At 50.7% G+C, this 14,469-nt stretch overlaps 1 protein-coding gene across 2 annotated transcripts in view; it reads left to right on the top strand.

The window, feature by feature from the left end:
* The first annotated feature begins 4,891 nt into the window (after nucleotides 1-4,891).
* Nucleotides 4,892-14,469, top strand: part of LOC144115808 (phosphatidylcholine:ceramide cholinephosphotransferase 2-like) — a 290,170-nt gene continuing 280,592 nt past the window's right edge. Inside the window, exon 1 of one of the 2 annotated variants that reach the window (XM_077650298.1) lies at nucleotides 4,892-5,484. The gene's annotated coding sequence lies outside the window, so the exon portion shown is untranslated. The remainder of the gene's footprint in view (nucleotides 5,485-14,469) is intronic. The other variant, XM_077650301.1, reaches the window with a different exon arrangement.

A 14,469-nucleotide genomic window follows, 5' to 3' on the forward strand; every position in this document is an offset into this window, starting at 1 on the left:
TGTATGATGGTAAACGTTCCCGAAGAGCTTCCGGTCGAGCTTCCGGGACTAGGCTCAGTGACGAACAGGGAAGACACCGATCAGGTCATTAGTGACTTACTCAGTAAAGCACCGCTGTCGCCTGAGCAGAAAACCGAACTACACCAACTCTTACAAGAGTTTCAAGGTCAGTTCTCTGAGAGGCCTGGTAGGACTTCTGTCCTTACTCATGAAATAGAACTTACCTCCCCAGAGCCAGTACGATCCAAGGCGTACCGGGTGTCACCCCGCCAGCGCGATATTATGGAGGCTGAGGTAAAGAAAATGCTACAGCTCGGTGTTATAGAGGTGGGTGAGAGTGATTATACCTCCCCTTTGATTTTAGTTGAGGTACCGGGCAAGGAACCTCGTCCTTGCGTCGACTACCGCAGGCTTAATTCCATCACTAAGGATCAAATTTATCCGATCCCTAACATCGAGGAGCGCCTTGAGAAAGTTAGTAGCGCTCAGTTTATTTCCACCCTAGATCTTGTCAGGGGTTATTGGCAGGTTCCACTTACAGAAGAGGCTAGTAGGTATGCGGCGTTCATTTCACCAATGGGAACATTCCGTCCTAAAGTTTTGAGTTTTGGTTTGAAGAACGCGCCATACTGCTTTTCAAGCCTCATGGACAAAGTGTTGCGGGGACAGGAAGAATTCGCTTTACCGTATTTAGACGACGTAGCGATATTCTCCGCATCCTGGTCTGAGCATATGGCACACTTGCGGGCAGTGCTAACCCGCCTGCGCGAAGCGAGCTTGACAGTCAAGGCTCCCAAGTGCCAATTAGCACAGGCCGAGGTTGTCTACCTCGGTCACGTGATTGGACAGGGTCGTCGCCGCCCCTCTGAAATAAAGGTGGCCGCTGTGCGAGACTTCCCGCAACCGCGCACGAAGACCGATATTCGGTCGTTCTTAGGTGTCGCCGGCTACTATCAGAGGTACATCCCAGGTACTCCGATATCGCGGCTCCCCTGACGGATGCTCTAAGAAAAACAGAGCCCCAAACAGTCGTCTGGGGCGAGACAAAGGAAAGAGCTTTTAGCGCCCTAAAGAGCGCCCTAACAAGCCAGCCTGTGCTACGATCGCCAGACTACACAAAAGGGTTCGTTGTTCAGTGCGATGCTAGTGAGCGAGGCATGGGCGTTGTACTGTGCCAACGGGAAAATGGAGAAGTGGAACACCCCGTCCTGTATGCTAGTCGTAAGCTGACCTGTCGTGAGCAGGCGTACAGCGCCACCGAGAAAGAGTGTGCGTGTCTCGTGTGGGCCGTTCAGAAATTGCCATGCTACCTAGCCGGCTCGAGGTTTATCATTGAGACGGATCACTGCCCTCTCCAATGGCTGCAGACCATCTCTCCCAAAAATGGCCGCCTCCTGCGCTGGAGCCTCCCTTTGCAACAATATTCCTTTGAGGTGCGTTACAAAAAGGGGAGTCTCAACGGTACCGCCGATGGCTTAAGTCGAGGCCCCTAACGTAGGAATCCACCTCAAAGTTGTTTGTTACTGATGTTTTCTTCCTGAGGCAGGATTTTTAACATATTGCTTTTGTTTAGTGTTTCAAAGTGATGAAGTGCTTTCTAGTGCAATTTTCCCATTTGTGGACGCGTTCTGAATGCTGCTTGACTACTGTAAGGAACTAGGCAGTAGTATAAAAGGGGAAAGAGCCTGGCAGAGTTTAGTGAGGGTTGCCTCGTGCTTGCTGACTGAGCGGTTGCGTTTCGGCGTAGTTCTAACGCTTGCTGGGAACGAGAACAAAAATGGCAACTCTCCCGAAGTCACTTTGCAGTGTCCTGTGTGAACCTGAACCTGAGAACGAGGCCTTCTCTGTGCGCTGCTCTCAAGCAACGCCGAGGGACGACCGATTTCGATTACGAGCATCATCGAGCGACATCCCTCCGGACAGCGGATGCAGTCCCCTGACCATCGGGATCTCCTTCTCCCGGCGGGGAGGTCTGTTACGTTTCGCCTACGACGCGCGGTATAGCCGGCGCGGATGCAACGGACGCCGGGGCTTCGTTCAAAGTGGCGGTCATTTTGGGCCCGTTCAGTGCTGCCGCAACGCCTCCCGCCAAGCGCGTCCAGGCAGGTTTCAATGCCACGTGTCTTCGTGTGTGTGTGTGCATGTTGGTGCCCACGCTTGTCAAAGCGCGGCAGCCGGGGAAAGGAGCTCCCCAACTGGGAGGCGAGGAGGTCTGACCGGCGCCGGCCCGGCGGACGCGTCACATCACGTCTCAACATGTCCGTGCGTCGCCGTCTCGTGCGCCTCATCCCGAGCCGTTCCTTCTTGCCCTCGACTCCGAGGGTATAAAGGCAGCTGCCCCGGACGCCAAGGAGAGACTTCGATTTCTTCCGTCGAGTAACGTGGTCGCCCTGACCGGCTGCTCTTTTGCGATGCTAGAATAAACAAGTTGTTCTGTTGGCAGTCGACTCATCCTTTGCCAGGACCTTCGGATGTTTCCAGCTGTGCCCCAGGCCGCCAGGCCAACGCTACCCTTGGGGCTTGCGACCCATTTGCAACAGTACTTTCTCCGTGTGAAGAAAAATGACTGCTCACAATAACTGCAACGATTTTGCGAACACAAATCACCACACTTCCGAGACACTCTCACGGAGGCCTTGCCGATGGTGGGGGGCATTAGGCGAGAAATTTCAAGCTGCCTGAAGAGGCATCACAGAGAGCTTTAGAATAGAACTACTTACAAACCGCCTTATACAGCGTGCTGTTAAACAAGGGAGATAGGGCCGCTCCCTTCACTCGCTGCCGCCCGCGAAACCACGCTGTGCGAGTTGTGATCGGTGAAAAGCGTGAATGTGGCGGTCCAGCGGCAAAGCGAAGAACCGGAAGTCAAATAAAACAAAAGAAAACTATCGCAAATCGGAAAAGCACGCCTGTAACTGACAACGACAGGCAGACGGCCTAAGCTGGACCGTTTGCCACGCGCTCCGCTGTTCGCATTTCATTTGACGCCGCTGGTACGATGTTGCCCTTAACTTAAATTCTCCTCTATCTCCTCCACTGTTGACGTGTTCGCCATGCAGGAGGTGTATACTGTGCCTTTTCTCTTTTCCACCAGTAGCCCGACACGCCCGTTCATGTTTTTTGGGTAGCAGGGAACAATATGGTCCAAAATTTGCGCTCCCATTCCTCATGTCCATAGCCCCCCTCCTTTTTTCGCACGCCTATGCGTACTACTACTAAGAACTGTTAGCTGCAGAATTGCCACGTGCTGCACAACCTGGCCGTAGAGCGCAAATGACACGAGGAAGACTGCTCTCGTATTTTTCTCTATTCGTTTTGCTCACCCAGGGTCCTCAAAACATCGCTCAAGAGCTCTCGTAATCGCACACGGAAGCGCGGTTGCTGTTTGAGGCGACCACGGACAGCGGTTCTTAATTCGCACCGCATGGGTTTTTCTCAAACATTGCCATACATTAGGCTCCCACGCGGTATGTCTCGCCGCGACTCAGGGAACGCTTCGTTATTTCTCCTGCTTTCTTAGAATGTACTCATTATAACTCACCATGCTTCAAAATACGCACGGGATTGAACATTTTTTCTTTATTAACAGTGCCCTTTGTTTTCGGGTAAAACTCAATTTTACCCTATTCTTGCATCCCGAACCTATTTTTTCAAAATCGGGTTAAACCCGAGGGATGTCTTCGGTAAACCAGGGATCTTACACCTCTTTTACGCTCCTTTTCATGAAGAGGATGAATTTGAGTGTAAGTTTGAAAACGGTGATTTAGAAGCGAGAGGCCAAAACACGACTACTGAGAAGACATTTTATCGTAGTCACTGCATGAAGCGCTACCCACGCTAACGACACCCTGACCCATGGACCTTGCACGTGTAAAATCGTCGCTGCGGTGCTGAATGTTTCAGCACTGTATAGATAAATGCAGGCCGGTCTTGCTCAGACGCGGGAGTGCGACGTAAGCTACGAAACATTTTAAATAGATTAGAGTTAAAAAATCTTCATTGGTAAACAATTTTTTTAGCGGAACTCGCGATTTTGAATGTAGTCTATGAAATAATGAGCGAAAAATGGGGCCTTTTATGTCTAGTAGAAAAAATTGAAAGTTGGTTTTTGAGGAAAGGGAATGGTTCAGTAGCTGTCTTACATCTTGGTGGACAACCGAACGGCGCCGTAAGGAAGGGATAAAGGAGGGAGTGAAAGAAGAAAGGAAGAAACAGGTGCCGTAGTTAAGGGCTCCGGAATAATTTCGACCACCTGTGGATCTTTAACGTGCACTGACATCGAACAGCACACGGGCGCCTTTTGCGTTCCGCCTCCATCGAAACGCGGCCCGGTTCAAACCCGGGAACTACGGCACAGTAGCCGAGCGCCCCACTGAGTCGCCGTCAACTAGTCTAGTAAACTGTCTTGTGCTGCAAAAAATGACCCGGACAAATCCGAACCACGGAATTTTTTTCCCCCGAACAACCAGATCTGCACCAGAATTTGAGCTCGAAAAATATCGCCCCATTTTTACCTCCCAAATTCCGGAAAAACTAAAACACGAAAACGAAGGGCCCTGTTTATAAACTGTTCAAACTTGGCCGATATATCTTCACTGTGCTGCTTAGAAACAACATTATTTTGAATCTCGTAACACAAACGCCAACGGCGGCAAATGTAGCAAGTTTAACGTCCGGTATCACTACGAGTGGCTCAAGATGAGCAGGAATTCTTTCAGTTTGGTAATAACAGGTTTCGCGGACAGCAATCGCATGCGACAGACGACTCCCGCTCATGGCGGCGCCGCGGAGCAAGCAACATACAAGCAAGCCCCTTCACGAGCGAACTAGCGCCACCGAGTTCCCTCCCTAGGGAAGCCTAGGTACAACTCGGCTCAGGGCGTGGAATAAAGAAAGCCTCCACGGAACAAGCGCCGGGTGGCGGGGCGGGCGGGAGGCCAGGGAAGGCCCTGCGCCGCTGACGTCAGGCGGCGGCCTCGACGAGGGCGCCCCTCGCGGAGAACGTGTTCAACGGTCGTCCTCCCGCTCTCAACTTCCCCGAGCAAGTCACCGCCGCCGTCTAGGCAGCAAGCAGCAAGCTGTGCTGGCAGCCTGCACTCCTGGTGGCCACGTTGGAACCGATCGCCACCCTGTGCGTGTGTGTGTGTGCGCCGCAGTCGTCGACATCGAACTTGGGGAAAGCGCTAGAGCCGTGGAAGCATCGGAAGAGTGCACGCTCGCGTTGTTTTGCCCACTGAAACCGGGAAGGAATTCCGTGAACTGAAAGGGACGAGCTCGGCACCTCCGGCGGGAGCTCCGTGCCGCCGGCGCGCAGGCAAGAAAGGCGACGCCGTGGCCCTCTCGGGTCGGCGCCTCGTCGCTGTCTCCGTGAACGCTTTTCGTTCTGCCCCAAGAATCGCCTTTTGCGCAGAGCCCAGGATCGTTGCTATCAGTTGTACGGTCGCCGGACAGCCTCTGCGTGTTCGCGGACGTATTGTTGAAACGGTGAGTCCGGGTCGTCTTTCTCGTGAACTCCTGACTTCTCACGCTTTTATTTCCCGCTGCGCCGTCCTCCTTCGCGTACTTGTGTGCTCGCGTTTTTTGAGAACCTGCTCCGCCCTAATGCGTGGTGCGTATTGCAGTAACTGAGACGCGGCGGTTTGTTTTTTCGCCGCGAAACAATAAGAGCCGCCAAGACGGGTGTTTGACGATGGCGCTTGAGTGTTGATCACGCGCTGGTTAGCACGCAAGTGGCGGTGGATCCTGATGTTGCTCTGTGACTGTGCCGCACGTTTGGGGCAAGTTACCGCTTGCGCATATCGCCTGTATTTCTCTGCAGTTTGCTTAGCGTGCCCTTTGCTCCGCCGCTTGTATTTCGACACCGGGCACGTCCTTGTGTTGCCGTAATGATTGCTTCTCACACTTTAGACGCGCTTCCACGCGCTGCTTTCAGCTGTGTGTCGCGCATGCAGCTGCGAAGAAAACATGGGCCTCTTGCTCATGTTTTCTTCGTTCTGTGCGCGCTCCAGCATCTGACGCGTTATCGTAATAACGTCGGCCCCGTGTCACATCACGAGACGAGGCCGCCGTGTAGCTCGGTAATAAAGAGAGTTATTGTTCCTGCCTCAGGCCAAAGCACGTTGGACGAATGCAGGCGTCGGCGAAACGCAGGCTGCCTCGTCGGGCAGCGAGATGCGAGCGTAGATGTGGGAGGTTCGAACCGGCTTTGCCGGAAGAAGGGGAAAAGACTGAGAGGGGGCATGTTCGTTTTCGAACAGCAGCAAGGCTTTGCAAGGGACGTCGCGCGTATGTCACGTGCAACGTAGCGCGCTGGCCTCGCTGGCAAGGGAGATAAAGCCCTGGGCACCGAAACGCATTTAAGCGCTGCTGTTTGTTAAAAACAAGCAACGCTGATAGCTGATTTTTGTAACGTTTTAATCGAGAATATTGCACACTGCTCGTCGCTTGCCTCGGCAGGCACCGGAATATCATCCATGAGCGACTATTTGAGGAGCGAAACAGGGATTTGTTTTTGGAATAAAAAAAAAATCTGGGAAAAGTTCGTAAAATGTAAAAATTCCAGAAAGCACCAGCTTGCTTTTTTGCCAGCGATCGTAAATGCAGAGCTTGTGTGTTCATCGCTGATTGTGGCAACACGGTACACACACCATCAGTGCCCATACGCATTCATCGCGTATATTCGCGCTGCTCTGGAGCTCCATTGGCGAGGTCAATGTGTAGGAATGAATTTTCGAATTCACTTTGAGGGCAGTTCGCGGGGCACATTGCGTAAGTACTCTTTTAACGCCGCACTCTGAGCACCGTGTCTGAGGCATCGTTGCCGGGAGGGGTTTTTTGCGGAAATCGTCCAGGCTCGATACGCCGGCCTGACAGTTGTAGTCAGTCTGAAGAAACGACGGCGTCCTTCAAGCGTTCTATTGCACAGCAAGCTCCCGTGCCACTCTTGGCAGTGGTGGCAGGGGCGGTTTTCTCATTTCACCAATCACCTCGTGTCCGCCAGCGCACTTCTCTATTACGCCCTTTTAGAAGATCATCAGTTCCCCCTTATACAATTCATTCCCCGTATTTTCAGTGGCTTCGCCGTTGGCGTGTTACGTAAGCGTCCTTCGCTCAGCACCTCTCTCCAATTGAAGGATCTGCGCAGTGCTGCACGCATGCCGACCTCATATGAGGCCGCCTTGTGTAACGCTACTTGACGCGCAGAAACGACATGATTTTTCTGAAAACCTCGCGGGCCGTAATAATGGCACTTCCACATTTAGCGTAGCAAATGACCTGCTTGCTTACTGCAGATCTAATTGCGAAATGGTTAAACCACTCTAGTAGCGTTCATGACAAATATAAGTTGAGCCGAAGTTGGCGCAGCACTCAAAGTACAGGCTTGGCGGTTCGCCAATAATGCCGCTTGGAGAGCCTTTCTTCATATCGCCTGAGTCGTCTGGGAGATATTGCTGGGGGTTTTGTTGATTACGTTTCGCCGGCTGGCGGACACTTCCCTGCGAAAATACCAGAAAAAAAAGCGGATGGCGCACAAGTGAGTTCCAAGATAACAGCGGTCGGACCACTCAGGGCATATGGAGTCTGCATGGTAACAGAAACGGGCTGGTAACCCTATCGCTGTCGCAATTACTGCCGCTGCGTTGACCTAACAGTGCAGTCAGGGCATATTACCTCTGGCCGTCATACTCGACTGGTGTCATCATATCGCCTCTCATCGGCGGTCCCAGGGGCAAATGGAAACGTCACGTGATTATAATGTGACCTCGAGTGCTGAGTACGCGGGCGAATTGTGCAAATATTTGCGTTAGGTCGCTTGGTCCCTGCATCTGACCTTCGTCTGGGCCGGACTTGAAAATACTCGTGTGAGCTTGGGCGCTACAGTGGAAATCCGGGTGGTACCACGGGGCCTGGTTCAAACAACACAAACGCTCACACGTGTTATTCAGGACTACCCGCGACATCGATGTGTAGTCAGATGCTGAGCATGCAGTCTCAGTAACCCTTTACTTAGAAACACGAATCAGGCTAGTTGCTTACTGTAGTTGATGGAACGAGGCGAAAAATTCTGGTCTACCCGCAGGTGGTGTCCGCGTTTGATTACGGCCTGGTATCAGTTTGTCGGATTTTCGGAAGTGTCTTGTATCGAAGACGTTTGCGCATCAGAGTGCCGATGTTTGACGACCGCAGGGTAAAACGGGATATATATATATATATATATATATATATATATATATATATATATATATATATATATATATATATATATATATATATATATATATCACACAACGGAGAGAAGGTCTTGAATATACCGGCAGCGTGCTACTTCTGGTGTGAGGTCCTCTCTTGTTAGGCAGCATGGTTCCGGTGCTGGCCATAGCTGCAGGCCGATAGCACGCTTGCAGAGCGTGAAGTTACCGTCAGTATAAGGACTCGATCATTCTCACTAGCTGGCAGCACCTCTGAAGGTGATCCGAAAATGGACGATGGCTATCCGGCGCAAGGCTGAAATCGGAACCGGAAAAGCCGAACGCGGGTGCGGAAAAAAGGCAGCGGCGCTCTTCAAAGATTGGCGCTGCTTAAAAAAAAAAAAGCGTTAGTGGCCATAGAGGGCGAGTATAGTTGCGCAAGAGGCGCTCACCTGACGCAAGAGGCACTACTTGATGTGGGCAAGCAGCTTGGTGCGAGTTATCAAGGTTTGCAGGTCCACTTCCAGAATCCCTGTAAGGGGACGATGTGGGACATCGGGATACTCTGCAGTAGACAATTTATTTATTCTACGGCGCGTGCACACGTGTCGCCATGTCAACGAGCGTCCCCATTATCTCTCTACGAGTAACGTCGTTACAGTGCGAGGTAAGCAACTGTGACATACTGCAGCATGCACGGACCTTTTCGCTGCATGTATATTGCGCTGTGACTTCAAGAAGAGGACCCCAAGGACGACGCAATCAATTCGATACGCATCTCCATTCAGAGAATAGACGCCAGTTGCCCTAAGGACATCAGAGTTGATTCGACCGACATCGTTATCTGACAAGACAGCCGAGAAGTCAACGCACGTTCTTGATAATTCTTTTTTTTTTCTAGCGATATCAACGTTACGGTAACATTTCGAACCTTCAGCGTGGCGGCGCTGCCACGTGGTGCGGAGCAACTGCCGGCGGTGCGGCGCCGTGGCTGATCACGTGGTTGGTCACGTGACCACGTTCCACTCGGCCAGCTGTAGCTATCGCGTCACTCCAGGTTTAACCAGAGCTAAACCACCGCCGCTTTTTAGTGTTTTCGCTTCTATTAGTCACTTTTGATGGCTCTGATCTGGGCTAAACCCTTCGACCAAGGGCACAGCCTCGAAACCTATCCGCGGCGGCGGATTTCTATCAGGGTTAAAGGATAGCAGAGCATGAGGCCTGCCACTGTTCCTTCGTTCTGTGCAGCGCACGCCCTTGACACCGTATAGCGTGGGGCTGAACGCACGAAACGCACTGACGAGAAGAAAAAAAGTTGCGCTGGCTGGAGCGGACTCCACGTTGAAATGCGCAGTTCGCGTACTGGTACCGCTGGTACTAAGTGTAACACACAACAGAAGCGATGCAGCAGGTTTTCGGCAAGCGGTCCCGAAGGGCATGCTCCTTGCCCGAATAAACGTACGCTCTTCTGTAGTTCTGAAAAACGCGGCAGAGAATTTGAAAGCGTTATTTTTCGACACGGCCACGTTCCTTTCCGTTTAACGGAGGGCGCCTGCGAACCCTGACATTTCAGACGGGATAGCGACTGCCCGCCGCCAAGGCAGTGAGGGACGTGGTAATAACTGAGATACGTAGCTTGTCCTAAAAGCTTAGGCACTAAGATGTTTTATTCAACTATCGCTGAAATAATAAGGCTAGTGATATACATCATAGATATGAGCGCCCCTATTCTAGGACATCAGCCTGTCACAGCGCCACTTTTAGTAGGTATTGGCAGCTTGCTTCCTGAAAACATTTTTATGCGAAGCATATTAACGTAGGTTTCGGGCCTTCGCGCGACGCCGGGCGGTGGCCACCATTGACCCTGTAGTGGGGTCACGTGATGTGACGTCACGTGATGGACGTCACACCGGCTGCAGATGGGGCCTCATATCGCGCCGTCGGACGTCGCCCGGCGGAGGCCTCCACGCTTCGGTTCGCGCCGTCGCGCGCGACGCGGCGGCGGCGCCACCATCGCTGCATCACGTGATATGTGACGTCACGCCAGCGATGAAGCGGCGCGCGCCCGCCGTCGCGTCACTCTCTGTGCCCGCAACCGCGCCAGCGTCTTTGCGCCGGGCGTGTATGCGGCAGCTGCTTAACATGCTTCGCATCCACTGGGCTTAACCTTGATAAGCCTCCAATTTTTATTTATTTATTTCTGCCAACAATACACACTAAAAATAGCAGAAAAAAAGAGGGAAAGCCCTGAGTTGAACCCTACAAGACGCGGTGACTAAGTGCAAAAGAGACAAAGAAAAAATAAGGCGTCTGAATTTGCTTTAAAAAAAAAGGAAAAAAACGGGACTGTGCATTGCGCTGGGCGCTGTTCATAAAATAGCATATTCACTTCAAGTGGCATAGCCCGCCTCATCGTTACCAGCCAAATTGTAACCTAATCTAGTCACGTTTGAACGCAGTACATAGCCACTGTCAGGTCTGCTTGGCCTCATTTTATACGTGAACTTTAATTAAAAATTACTGTCAAACCGCTAATTCTGCACTCATTGTTAAAACCACAAAGGAAGGCCTACCAGAATATGTCAATATTATTTTGCTGGTCGCTGACAGCAAACTGACCCTTTGAAGACGGTCATTGTTGTCACGATGTTACAGATGGGGATCTCGGAGGCTGCGCTACACCGCCATTCACTTCAAAACGGTGGCAGCCCGTCCTTTTCCGTAAGGACGTCCCGAGTTTTATACCTCTGCCACACCACATTTCCGTAAAAAGCGAACTCCACAGCAACATATATTACAAGAATTCCGTGCCCTTGAAGAAAAATACAGTAGATTTACAGAATTTTATACTGATGGATCAAAAACAGACAGTTGCGTAGGAAGCGCAGTGGTGCGAGGAAATTCGGAGCAAATAGTAAGACTACCACAGTGTTCCTCCATCTTCACCGCGGAGTGCTACGCAGCATGGATGACCATAGAAAAAATACTAAGTGAGAACCTCAAAAATTCTGTTATTTACACAGACTCCTTAAGTGTACTTAGAGCTCTCCATTCTAAAAATGCAAGCTCTCCACTGCTCGGTGACATCATACACATACACAACTGCCACAGCTCAAAGACGAAATATAAAACTGTGCTGGGTCCCGAGTCATGTGCGAATAAAAGGCAATGAGAGAGCAGATGTGTGTGCTGGTAGAGCTCGTGGCAAGGAAATAAAGTAAATATGCCGTTTAATGATTCCATGAAATTAGTAGCAAGGAAACTAAGAAAAAAATGGCAGTCGGCTTGGAACAATGAGGTCAAAAATAAACTACACTTGGTAAAACCAGTCTTAGGTGAATTTAAGTCGTGTGTGCACCAAGAATGTTTCAAGGAAGTGATCTTATTTATGCCGTCTCCGAATAGGCCACACGCACAACTTCCTACTAACAAAACAAGACAAACCTGTTTTCCAACAATGTGGAGATGAACTCAAGGTTAACCACATTTTGTTCTCTTGTGTGGAACTGGAAGAAATAAGAAAAACGTATTTTACTGAATTTTATAATAAATGCATTCCTTTTCATCCCGCGCTGCTGTTAGGAGATGATGCAATTGTTGATATATCGTGTTTTTCGCTTTCTTAACGAAACGGGATTTCTCAAGAGACTCTAAATTTTTACCCACTGGTTTGTTTGAATTTTAGTACACCTCATCCACTTTCTCATGCCTGAGAAGAAAGCTGAGGCTTTTATTTTGATTGGTTGGGAGCCTCGATTTCCTTCCGCAGCCAAGGAAGGCGACTGAGGTTACCCGGCCCTCATCAAAGCTTTTACTTGTAGCCATTTATAAAATTTGTGTATGTGTTCACTGGGTAATATAAATGTTTGAGGGCCGCTAGAGCAGGGATGATTCTTGCATTTCTATATTATTCAACAAAAGACTTTTCCTATGCCTTGCTCTTGGCGCATGATGGCCTCAGTTGCCTATGTGCCATAAAACACAACACAACAACACCTCTGCCACACGGCGACGACATTAATTCTGTGTCTAACACGTGTGTTTGGATCCGTTGACCGATTCTTACAACTCCGGCTTCAGCTGGTCAGGGGAAAGCAGGTTTTCTGTTTTGCCGTAAAAGTCCATCATCATAATTAAATTTTCTTTTTATTCTTCTTACAAGCAAGACAGCCGTGCTCTATTGTGAGACGAGTGAAGGCACTGCGGCAAAGTGCAGTGTCCGCGGGTCACTGCGTAGTTCGGTGCTTGGGCGAAATTGCTAGGCAGTCGTCTCAAAACACCCTTTTATTGCTCCTGTCAGAAAAAAAAAAAAACAAATGAAAGAGAGAGGGAGCCCGGTCCAGCAACGGTTTACCGGGCTTAAAGCCAATGCAAAAATAAAGAAAGGACCTAAACGCTAAAAAAAAATTATTTTAAAGAGAGAAGCCAATCATCGGCCTCGCCGTGACAGTAAATAGTTTTAAGTTGGGCATCCAAGCTCAGGGGTCCGTATCTGTAGCGCGGCCGTTGCGGCATGTACCAGCAACACAGTTCGAGAAAAGGAGCTGGCTGCTTCTCCGTTGCGTCATCCGCTGGAGATGAAAATACAGCAGTTGGGTGGAAAGGGGGGGGGGGGGGGGCGGTGGGATACGTACAGTGGTTGTTTATGCGGTACTGTTGCGGGTTTCCTTTCTTTGTTTTTCATTTTATCGGCGAAGGAAGTAGTTACATCTAGGCAAGTGGCCTTTCAGTGGATTGTGTTAGTTGATAGTCAGCCATATTGACTCATGGACTTCTTTCATCTTTTGTCTGTGCGTACGCTTACACCGTTATACTTCCTCTAAAATGTGAATCAGCTTGCCTGCCGAAACTTCCCAGCAGCTCGGAGCGCCATTTTATTTTGAGTTTTCTTTATGGCCGAGTTTTGGTTTGGTTTGGTTTATGGGGGTTTTAACGTGCCAAAGCGACTCAGGCTATGAGGGACGGCGTAGTGAAGGGCTCCGGAAATTCCGACCACCTGGGGTTCTTTTAGCGCGCACTTACAACGCACAGTGCACGGGCCTCTAGAATTTCGCCTCCATCGAAATTCGACCGCCGCGGCCGGGATCGAACCCGCGTCTTTCGGGTCAGCAGCCGAGCGCCATAACCACCGAGCCACAGCGGCGACTTATGGCCGAATTTTCTTCGCCCGATATTCCTCTGGGTGCCCAGTAAGTACAGAGTCCCGTGTTCTGAAACTCTCTATCAGCTTCCCCTGAGTACTATCGCGTTCGGACCGAAGTGGCTCCGCTTTTTACACGTCAAGAACATCCCGTGTGGAGCCCACATTTGCTCTTTCTGGTCCTAAGCATGGCGCAATGAGACAGTGTGCGTGTCGGTAGCCTCCGCATATTAATATGAACAGGAAGCAGCGATTCGATTTCTACCTGTGCCGGTAGGGTGTAGCCCGGAACAAGCTAATAGGTAACAAAAATAGGCGAATAAACGTTGAGTTTAGCGTTGTTTGGGTGAGTGAGATAAGGGCACCTCGTCATTAACCTGGCTGTCCATCACTGCTCCTTATGTCTTCCCTTCTTCCGCAAACGTCACACTTAATTACGCGTCATACAAGACGTCGTTGTCCCATGCTCGCGAACGAGGCCTCTGTGCCGTCCCATTTCGATGCCATTACTTGGGGACAGGGACCGCCGAAACTTGGCAGTTCTCGTTCCGCCACTCCGAACGACTCCTCTGAGATGGGCTGCGGCGCTTTCGCACAGCTACCGCGTGGCTCGGGGCCCTAAACTGGCGGGTATTGTGGCATGTTTACAGGCGGAAAGTGCGCATGCTTGTGAGGCGACAAAGCCTGCGTCAGCGCGTCGCCCTGACGCAAACGGGGTGGCTGCGAGGCTGATTTTCCCGTTGGTTTCTCCTGAGCAGAGGGGCATCCGGCAGTGCGGGGAAATTGAAACCGTAGCTTTAAAGGAGCCAGCGATTGAGAGAACTCGTCTCCTTCCGCTGCACTGGGCCACGCTGGCTTTCTCAGCTGTGACGTCTTCTTTCCGAGAAAGGAGAGGGGTGTTCGCGCGCTAGCGAACAGATTTACAATAAACTGCACAAGTCCAACCAAAAATTTTAACTTTAACCCAACGTTTCGAAGCCGACTCGGCTCCTTCATCAGGGGTGACTTATACCCCTGTCACACGGGACTTCTTCTCGGCCTTTTCCGTAAAGTTGTCTTATTGCACTAAAGGAGGAAAACCGAAAATGAGCAGCGACGCTGCTACACGACAAATCCAAAGGAGCTAGAACGCGGCCTCCC

Source organism: Amblyomma americanum, chromosome 1 (assembly GCF_052857255.1).
Source record: "Amblyomma americanum isolate KBUSLIRL-KWMA chromosome 1, ASM5285725v1, whole genome shotgun sequence".
Classification (NCBI taxonomy): domain Eukaryota; kingdom Metazoa; phylum Arthropoda; class Arachnida; order Ixodida; family Ixodidae; genus Amblyomma; species Amblyomma americanum.